Raw genomic sequence first — 10750 nt, 5'->3', positions numbered from 1 at the left:
CCACTTATGACCCTTGACCCAAAGGTAACCACTGTTCTGACCTCTGTCACCATAGATGTTTTGCCTTTTCTTGAAGTTCAACTATAAATGGAATCCTACAATAAGGTACTCTCCTCTGTTCAGCTTCCCTTGTTCAGCGTTACGTCTGTGAGATTCATCTGTGTTACTGCGTGCAATAGTTCATTCTTTTTCATGTCTATGGGTGCTTAATACTTCTTCTTGTTTACTTCTTGTTGTTCAAAGAATTTTTCATAGTAGTAACAGCTACATTTATTACAGCACATACTCTGTGCTAGGCACTGTTCTAAACCCTTTACAAGTTCAGCTTGTTTAATCCTCACAATAACCCAGTGAAGTGGGTACTACTATTATTATAATAACATGTCCATGACTCTTTATCAGGTTGAAGAAGTTCCCTATTATTCCTAGTTTACTGAATTTTTTCATCATGAATAGATGTTGAATTTCTCCATCCATTGATGATCAGGTGGGTTTTTTAAAAACCTGTTTATATACTGAATTACATTGATGTTTGGACATTGAACTAACCTTGTATTCCTGGAGAAAACTCCATTTGATCATGACATAGTATCCTTTTTACATATTGCTCAATTCGATTGACTAATATTTTAGATTTTTGCATCTGTGTTCACGAAGCATGTTGGTCTGTAGCCTTCTTTTTTGTACTGTCTCTGTCTGGTTTTGGTATCAGAGTAATACACACCTCATAAAAGAGTTGGGAAGTCTTCTATTTTCTGAAAGAATTTGTACAGAATTGGTATAATTTCTTCCTTAAATGTTTGATTTAATTCACCAGTGAAGCTGTCTGCTCCTGGAGTTCACTTTTGGTGAAGGTTTTAACTAGTAATTTGAATTCTTTTAGAGAGCTCTTCAGCTTATCTGTTTTTCTCAAATGAGCTCTGACAGTTTGTGCCTAAGAAATTTGTCCATTTCATCTAAGTTATCAAATGTTGACATAAAGTTCGTAATTTCCCATATTACCCTTTTAATGTCTATAGAATCTATTGATGTCTTCTTTTTCATTCCCTGTATTGGTGATTTATGTCTTCTTTTCTTCCCGATCATTCTGCCTGAGGTTGATCTATTTGAGAGCAATGTATGTGTCAAGAGTTCTAAGAATTCAAATCTAGTCGAGAATTTAAGGATTTTTTAAATTAAATTTTTTTTTTTTAATTTTTGGCTGCATTGGGTCTTAGTTGCTGTGCGCGGGCTTTCTCTAGTTGTGGCGAGTGGGGGCTACTCTTTGTTGCGGTGCACAGGCTTCTTATTGCGGTGGCTTCTCTTGTTGCAGAGCACGGGCTCTAGGCGTGCGGGCTTCAGTAGTTGTGGCTCGTGGGCTCTAGAGCGCAGGCTCAGTAGTTATGGCTCATGGGTTCTAGAGCGCAGGCTCAGTAGTTGTGGTGCACGGGCTTAGTTGCTCCGCGGCATGTGGGATCTTCCTGGACCAGGGCTGGAGCCCGTGTCCCCTGCATTGGCAGGCGGATTCTTAACAGCTGTGCCACCAGGGAAGCCCTAATTATTATTTTTTAATTTTTAAAATTTATTGATTTTGGCTGCACCGGGTCTTAGTTGCGACACGCGAGATCTTCACTGGGGCATGTGGGATCTTTAGTTGCGGCATGCAGACTCTTAGTTGCAGCATGCATGTGGGATCTAGTTCCCCGACCAGGGATCGAACCCGGGCCCCTGCATTGGGAGCATGGAGTCTTACCCACTGGACCACGAGGGAAGTCCCCAAGGATTTTTTTTTTTAAAGAGAATTTTGTTTGAAGATACTTTTCTTAATATTATTTAGGGAAGAAATCAGAATGGATGTCAGTAACAGACACACATTTTAATTCAAACTGCACCCCTCACCAGCTGTGTGACCTCAGGCAAACCACTCAAACCCACCTGAGTACTGATGTCATCGTTATAAGGAGATAATAGTAATTTCCGTGTAGAGTGGCTGAGACATTGACGTACACCCCAAAAGTGCCAGGCCCCGTGCCTGCTTACATGGGCACCCGTGCATCTGTTACTCAGAGTGAGAAGTTGGAGACAACCCTGCCAAAATCACCCCTGTGTGCAGTGTGCCCGCGTTTCCCTGGAGCAGCTACTCACTTCTCCCCTCTGTCCCCACAGCACTTTGTAAACAGTGATTTTATAGCATTTCTCACATTTGACCGCAGTGTCTTCTGTGTTTCCTTGACCAGATTGCGTACTGCTGCACAGCCGGGCCATGTTTTTCTCATCTTTTCTCTCTGGTGCCCATATAGATTTAAGTGCTCAAAAATATTTTAATAAACGCAGAATAGGAAAGTCATTACATAATGGTACGTCAAATCAGTGGACCATCAGGCAGCCAAAGAAAATATCATTATAAAGGATTCTTTAGCAACGTGAAAAACTGTGTTACAAAGTAGAATACGTTTTATCTACTTTTTTAATGAGTGTATGTAGATGCGTGTGTATAATGTATTTATATATGGAAAAAATGAAAGAAAACTCTAGAGAGAAAACAGCCCTGTGGGTAGTCAGCCTCTGCCTGACCTTTCATCCTTTAAGATAACCATTTGAGCGGGGTGAGACTGAGATGGGAGGTGCTGAGTCCCCTGTAGCTAGAGGCTATACAGGCACAAAAGGAATCACTGGACTCGTGGGGCACAAAGGGCTCTCGAGGTGCCTGGTCCAGGAGGCCTGAGGCAGGCATTCCTTCCCCGCCACGGTTTACCAAGTCCTTCCTCTTGGGGCCAGAAGGAGCAGTGAAGTCCCATCAGGGAGCAGCACTTGTGTCTGTGCAGAGGGAGTTGGGTTTGAAAAGATGTCATACAGACATGATGGCGGTGTGCTTGGGGGCTGAGAGACTCATTTACCCCTGAAGATGCTCCTCCTTAAAAGCCGAAAGCCCGGCTCTGTGGGAAGCACGGACTGTTCTTGGGACCAGTTTCTTAATCGAAAGAGTTAGTACTTCCCCCTTTTTTCAGAGCCTGCCCTGTGCCTCCCCGTCTCTCTTCCTATTTCCTGAGTCCTTAGGATGTGCTGTGGATCACGTGTCACAGCGTCATTGTCTGCTTTCGCTTTCCATAGCTGCTCCTGTTTAACATGAACTAGAAGCGTGTGTGTGTGTGTGTGTGTGTGTGTGTGTGTGTGTGTGTGTTTCAACGCGCTCAGGGAAAGAAGGTCCAGGAATCAGTGTTGACATGTTAACTCAAGTCAGAGACTAGGGGTTTTCCTCCTGGCATCGTCACCAATCAGCCGGTTCAGTTTAATGATCATTAATTTGGCAGGTCTGTGTCCCAGGCCCCTGGGGTGGCAGGCACTCTGTCATTAAGCACAGTTTACCTAGCCTTGTGTTGACACATCTCCAGTGATGGAGGTGGGGGGCCACGCCTCACAACAGCTCATTTTCTTTCTACATATTTTTGTCAGAAAGTTCTTCTTGGAGAGTGTGTGAACCTCTGTCCTCCGTTACCGCACAGGGTAAGGGCTCAGGCCCTCAAGACTGCTCCCCACACCCCGCTTCAGATGCCAGTCACAAGCCCAGGTTGTCACCTGTGCTTCTGACCAATCAGCTGTAAATGTGGATTCCCACAGCCGGCTACTCGGGTTTGATGAATTTGCTAGAGCAGCTCACAGAACTCAGGGAAACATTTACTTATATTTACCAGTTTATTGAAGGATATGATGAAGGATACAAATGAACAGCCAGATGAAAAGATACATAGAGTGAGGTCTGGGAGGGTCCAGAACCCAGGAGTTTGTGTCCCTGTAGAGTGAGGGTCACTCTCCCAGCACATGGATGTGCTCACCAACCTGGAAGCTCTCTCAGCCCCACACTTCTGGGGTTTTAGGAAGGTCTCCTCATGTAGTCATGATCAGTTATTCACTCCATTTCCAGCCCCTCGCCCCTCTCTAGAGAAAGGGGTGGAGGCAGGGACTGAAAATTCCGAGCTTCTGTTCATGGCTTGGTCTTTCTGGTAACCAGCCCCTGCGCAGGAGCCTACCCAGAGTTGCATTTGAACAAAAGATGCTCCAAGTGTTCTTATCACTTAGGAAATTACAAGAGTTTTAGGAGCTCTGTGCCAGGGGCTGGGGGCAGAGACATATATATATATATGTGTGTGTGTGTGTGTGTGTGTGTGTGTATATACATATATATATGTGTGTATATATATATATTTTTTTTTTCTCTTATCTCACAGAACTCCTGTGAAGTCTCTTGTACCCATAAATTGCCTTGTGCTAACTTTTAGTAGGGTTACTAAGTTATACCCTCAGAATGCCCCAGAGTACATTGCCTTAGGGGATCTGTGGGTTTGCCCCACTTGGAGTTCAGGCCAGGTGGCCGAGGCCCCAGAGAGGCTGATAGAAACAAGCCCACGTGGCTGTCCACGACCGGCTGCAGTTCCTGTGGTCAGCGCCTGTGGGGCTTTGTCAGCCCCATTTGTGCTGAGTGATGCTAGGTCTTCTGCCTGCTTCTCGCTGAGTCATGCTTTCACAGATCCAGCTCCCCTGGCTGCCTTCCTCTTTCACGTCACTGCATCAGACACAGTGCCAGTCATGCGTCTCCACATCCCACCCATAAGCCCTGTTAAGTGGGGGAAAGGTCGTCAGCTGGGGCATTTGGGCATCTGCATGGAATGTTGAGAGTGTTCTAGTCTAGGATGCCTTGGTCATAGCTCCATGTCTGCATTGATCCTTTGGGTGTGACCACTGTTCAGGGTTACCACCCTATGACATGGTTCTAATCATGCCACACCCTCGCCCTGTCACCATCTCCAACCAGGGCTCAAAGACCTTAGACACGTAGAGGGCTCCTGGGCCCTTTGCAAACTGGTCTTAATCTGTTTTTAAAGGCCGTTCTCTTCCTCACCAGCCTTTTACCCGTACGTACACATGCATCTCATCATACCACTCTTGAGTCACACTAGATTCTTGTAACTACTGCTCTTTTATCATTTACACCTTGGCATGTGCTTCCTCTGTCTGGAACGACTCTTACCTCCTTTTCTTTTTTTTTTTTTTTGGCTGCATTGGGTCCTCATTGCGGCATGCGGGATCTTTTCGTTGTGGCTCACGGGCTTCTCTCTAGTTGTGTGTGGGCTCTGTAGTTTGTGGCATGCAGGCTCTCTCGTTGAGGCACGTGAGCTCAGTAGTTGTGGCTCACGGGCTTAGTTGCCCTGCGGCTTGTGGAATCTTAGTTCCCTGACCAGGGAACGAACCCATGTCCCCTGCATTGGAAGGTGGATTCTTTACCACTGGACCACCAGGGAAGTCCCGACTCTTACCTCCTTTACCTGACTGTTGGACCCTGGTCATTTTTCATCACCCGGCTCAGAGGTTGGCCCCTGGGTGACCCTTCTTTGACTGTTTGGACTATCTGACCTTCTTCTTCCTCCTCAGAGCTCCATTTTCCCCTACGCCTGGCCTCCCCATGGTGTTGAAACCATTGGGATATGCCTACAAATCACAGCAATGAGTTGGCGCCCTCCATCTGCCACCAGCGCGACGGTGGAAGAGGCCTGATAAAAGAGAGAATTTAAATAAGATTTCGAGTGTTATAATACCCAAAATGTTCGGGATACAATTTAAAAAATCACCATACTGAGAACTAGGAAAATCTCAACTTGAGTGAGAAAAGACAACCATACAAGATATAAAGAAGAGCCAAGCAGACATCGTAGAACTGAAAAATACTGTAACAAAGAAAAATAAAAGAAGAAAAGAAAACCAGAACTCAGAGGGCAGGACGGAGGCGGCAGAGGGACTCACCAGTGAGCTCGAAGATACAGCAACAGAAATTACCCAGTCTGAGCCACGAGGGAAACTAGACCGATAAAACTGAACAGATCCTCCGGGACCTGCGGGACTGATAACAAAACACATTTATGTCATCGTGGTCCCAGAAGGAGAAGAGAAGGAGGGTGGGGCTGAAAAAGTATTTGGAGAGATAATGGCTGAAGAGTTCCTAAACCTACAGATTCAAGAAGCTGAGTGAATCCTAGACAGGATAAACTTAAAGAAAGCCGCCCTGTCTTGTCTCGGTTTAGGTGACTGACGAGGTGGACACTGTAGCCAGAGGGGAATGTGTGCCGGCTGCAGCGCTCTCAGCAGGCTGCCCTGGGGAGGCACTTTCCCCTGCGTATCTCTCAGGCCCTGCAGGATGAGCTGTTAGGCAAGAGCAGACTTGGTTTCCCGGAGGATTTCCCCCTGTCTTAGAGCCACTGAACCATGGACGAGTTTTGTGACTCTGAGCAGACCCTGCTCCCACTGCAGCTGGGGGGTCTGGGCTGCCTGGAGGTGGCAGTGCCTGTTCGCCTGGGCTCTGTGCTTGCTAAAGGGGCCGACTGACTCACTCGCTGGCCGGCTCGCTGTGATGTCAGTGCCAGCTTGGTTGATCAGTCATTTACTGACCAGAAGTTACGTACAGCGAAGGCAAAGCCACAGATACTCCCTGGAGGATGATTTTACGCCCCTGGTGTTGTAAACAGTCCGATGGAGAAAGAGCCCTTCTGTTCTTGCCTCGTTTGCCCTTTTAGAAGCTGGCGAAGCGCCCACCATGTTCTTGGCCTGGGCGGCCAGCAATTTGTCCGCCCTGCTCTGCAGGGTGTCTGGCTGCCTGGGGACTGGAGTGGCTGCCTTTGACCTTCAGCATCAGTGGGAACTGGCTAATTGGTGAAATTCAGGAGGAATAGCGCCTGTCTCTCTTATCTATCTTAGGTATCTATCTATCTATGCCCGTTTCTGAATGTACATTGTCTTTATGATAAAAGTGAAAACTTACGTACAGACTTACTTTGTAATAAAAGATCGAATCAGACCTGCTCTATTTGGGGTGGGCGAGACCTACTTGGCTAGTCTTTTGATGTACCCCCTTTTTCTGTGTCTAACCTTACAGATGAGGACATGAACGCCTACTGCCAAGTAAGGGATTTGCACAGCTGGAGGCAGAGCTTTGGCAAGAGCCTGGTCTAGTTAAGAATGTACTCTATTTTCTCACGGCCGTTTTGGGTTTTTTTGTTTGTTTGTTTGTTTTCTGTTGCTGACAAATGTTGCTTTTGGCCCCACGAGCTCTGTAGTGTTTGGCGTTCCTCCTTTCCACTAAGTGTAAAAGAATGGATGATTAATGGGCAGAAAGATCACACAGGGCTCCCAGAGGCTCCTTGGAGGGCCTGGGGGGACCTCAGACTGTCTCATGGTCACCCTACCACACCTGAAATGGAGGGACACTCACCAAGCAGGATGGTCAAAATTTTCCCATCAGAATATTTCACACAGCAGAAGAGAGTGATTTTATGTCACAGGGTCTTGTTTCCCAGACTGTATCAAGGTGCCTCAAGGCACCATAGCTGGCGCCCAGAGGTTCTCAGGGAAAGTCCACGTCTGTCCTCGTTGGTGCAGCTTGGGGTGATTCTCAGTATCAACGGTGGGATCTTCTACATTCCTTTGATCTTCTACATTCCTTCTGATACTTTGTGTCTTTGCAAAGCTGGGTTTTCAAGGGTTGTTTGGATCCAACTACTCCTAAATGGAACGATTAGGTATTTCTCTTGGCCTAGGGATACCATGAAAATTTCACTGAAACGCCAGGGGTTCCATGAGCTGAGAAAGCGTCCTGGAGGATTGCCACACGGGCACACTCCCAGTCCCAAAGTTCTTTTCAGTCTGCAGGCTTCACGTTAGTGGTTCATGCAAATTTTACATTCTGTGTGTCGTAGTGAATTCACCGACTCCCTTCATTCATTCCACGGGGAGTTACGGAGCCCTGGATTACGTGCCAAGCACTTTGCCAGGAAAGTGTGACGCCTGGAAGTGACGGTCGAGCCGAGGTCTGAAGACTGAATAGGAAGCAAGTAGAGGGGGGAGCATGCCAGGCACGTGTAAAGGCCCTGGGGCAGGGACGCAGGGACGCGCAGGCTGGAGAGATGGGTAGGCGTGTTCGTGTGCACTTCAACGTGACAATGATGGTTTAACAGCTTGTTCTCGGCTTCAGCCCCCACGCACGCTGCTCCGCTCCGAGTGGGAAGCGTAGGGTGAAGGTTTTTCCTCCCAGGTTGACTTCCTTCTTGCCAGCCTGCCAATCCTTCCTTCCCACCGTGTGCCAGATGCAGAGGTGCCTCTGACACAGATACCCATGTCCACTCAGCCTCCCCACTTAAACGGGTGGCGAGCACAGCCCTCCCCTGGGAAGCTGGCGCCCCTTTCTGGTTTGCCGCTTGGGTGAGCTGCTTGCCCCTTAGACCCTCCGACTCCCGGTTGTAGGTCAGATGCTCTCCAGGGCCCTTTCCACTGCCCTTCTGCAGCTTTTGTCTGTCTGACCTCAGAGTTAACGCTGCTGGGGACATTCTCAGGTCTGTGGAGACCTCAGGTCTGAGTGCTGGCCGTGTCCAGCATGCTGGTGAGGGCCTGCTGCAGGGGGCCAGTCACATTCCCTGTGCGCAGCGCCTGGTCATCTCCGCAGTGGGGCAGGAATTCGTGGTGTCCTGACCCTGAGCTCAAAGGGAGAGGCCTGGGATGCTGAAGGAAGCAGCAAGTCAGGTGTTCGAGACAGAGGGAGAGGGGAGAAGGGTGAACATAGCCTCACAAACTGCATTGTAATCACGTGTCTGTGTTGTGCTTTCCAGAATCTAAAACCGCTCCATAATTGTATGCCACGCTTTGCCAGCCCAGCTACTCTAGAATCCGATGTTCATTCATTGAACAGTTCTACTCAGTTGCTATACCTGATGCTCATTATCTGCCCTTGTGGGCTGACCCTGTAGTCAGGGAGATGGCCAGTGGGGAAAACGTATAGTATAATGTCAGGTAGTGATCAGGGCTGTGATGGGGGAAGGGCAGGGAGAGTGACCAGATACTATAGCGAGGCCAGGTCTCTCTGAGATGGTGACCTCTGAGCGGAGACCCAAATGAAGCGGGGGAGAGAACCCTGCAGGTAACTAGAAGAGAGTCCAGGCAGCCGTATTAACATGTGCAAAGGCCCTGGGGCACGAGCAGGCCCGGAGACTTGAGGAGTAGTAAGGAGGCCAGCATGACCGTGAAGTGCGAGGAAAGGGGAGAGCAGTGAGAATTGGGGTGGGAGTGGTACCCAGGGGCGAGATCGAATGGGACTAATCGACCAGGTTAAGGACGTTAGATTTTGTGCTGAGTATGACATGAAGTCGTTTGAGGGTTTTGATTAGGGAGGTGACAGGGTCTGACTTACTTTTTCAAAGCCTCCCTCTGGCTACTGTGTGGAGAACGGCCTGTTAGGCACCTCTCGCAGGGTCGGGCGTGCGGGAAGGCCGCCACGCAGCTCCCCTTGCTCTGCGCGCCGTTGCTTTAGACGCCTCCTCCAGGGCTGCGCTTTCTCTTCTGATTGCTCCGGTCGACTGGCGCGCCTGTCAAGAAACAGTCGTTTCGTTTGGTGGGCATCAGTCCCCCCTCGGTAAAGTAAGGGGTCCGGGCGGCCTGAGTCAGAAAGGCGGCCGGACAGGGAGCGGGCGGTCGTTGCTGCGATGTGAGGGGCGCCACCCGGGGGCTCTCCGGAGTCAGCACATCGGCCCTGCCCGGAACCCCCAGCCGCTTCCAGCGGGGCTCTGAGATCATGTGGGACAGGTCCCCTCCCCTCCGCTTCTCCATGGCAGTAGGCTTGTGGGCCAGATGACCGTGCCACCGCCAGGGTTGGAGAGAAAGATGTGACTAACATTGAATAAATATTCAGTGTGTTTATAAGTTAATGCTTAAATATCAACAGTGCTCTCTGAGCACTAGATTGTCCTTTAACGTCAGATATCGAAAAGGGTAAGCTGAGATGACTCAGGAACTCAGCATGAGGAAAGCCCCTCAGATTAATAACGAAGCCAAGAACCAGGCTTGAGGGCCGTCCTGAACGGCCCGTTCCCGGCGGGTTGCACAGGTCAGCAGGGCTGATGCCCGGCCTTCCGATGACAGGGTGCTCGGCTGCAGGGCCCACCCTGTGGCTTCCTGGAGGCGGTGACAGCTAAGGGAAGTCAGATGTGAAGTAATCTCCCATTGCCCAAGTTGCCGAGCTGTGACTAAGGCATTCCTGACTGAGTCTGGAGCCGTGGTTGCAGTGAGAACCACCCACTCGGTGACAGGGCACAATGCTGATTCCAGAGCGAGCCGGGCCTCGGTGGTAAGAGGCAGAAATGCGCTGCTGGGGTTTTAGGTCCTCTCACCTCGGCCTTTGTTGACTCATATCTACATACCCGTCAGGTTTCAGTGGTGGAAGGACCAGTTGAGCACCTTTCAAGGGAACTAAGTAGGTTGGTGTGCTGGGGTCCCAGAGACCACCCTCTGGCTCAGTGATTCACCAGGACTTGCAGAACTCAGAAAAGCTGTTTTACTCCCAGTCACGGTTTATTACGGCAGAGGGAGACAGACTGAAATCAGCAAAGGAAGGACTCCCTAGGACAGAGTCTAGCAGGAGCCAGGCAGAAGCTTCCAGTTGTCCTCTGCCCGTGGAGTCACGCGGCAGTGCTTGCTCCTCCCAGCAGCCACGTGTGGAAGCCCACTCGAGCCTTGGTGTCCAGGATTCTTATTGGGGGTCAGTCTTGGAGGCATCGGGCGCCCAAGTGCCTAAGCTCACCTCCAGCACCCCAGAGGTGACACCAGTATGTGATTCAGAGCCCCAGGTGTTCCCCTAAATCACATCATTAGCATAAGCTATGTGCGTGACCCAAGGTCTCAGGCATATGGAGACATCTTATCAGGCGGCACGTTCCCAGGCCTCAGGGGTTATTTCCTT

General features: G+C 49.5%; 1 protein-coding gene across 4 annotated transcripts in view; it reads left to right on the top strand.

The window, feature by feature from the left end:
• Window positions 1-10750, top strand: part of LOC103007702 (NADPH--cytochrome P450 reductase) — a 72047-nt gene that overhangs the window by 33001 nt on the left and 28296 nt on the right. The window contains exon 1 of one of the 4 annotated variants that reach the window (XM_007186563.3): window positions 6704-6723. The exons of the other annotated variants lie outside the window; for them this stretch is intronic. The gene's annotated coding sequence lies outside the window, so the exon portion shown is untranslated. Of the gene's footprint in view, window positions 1-6703; window positions 6724-10750 lie in introns of those variants that run through there. 4 annotated transcript variants of the gene reach the window in all.

Source organism: Balaenoptera acutorostrata, chromosome 15, assembly GCF_949987535.1.
Source record: "Balaenoptera acutorostrata chromosome 15, mBalAcu1.1, whole genome shotgun sequence".
NCBI classification, from domain to species: domain Eukaryota; kingdom Metazoa; phylum Chordata; class Mammalia; order Artiodactyla; family Balaenopteridae; genus Balaenoptera; species Balaenoptera acutorostrata.
This window is presented reverse-complemented; position numbering and strand designations above follow the sequence as displayed.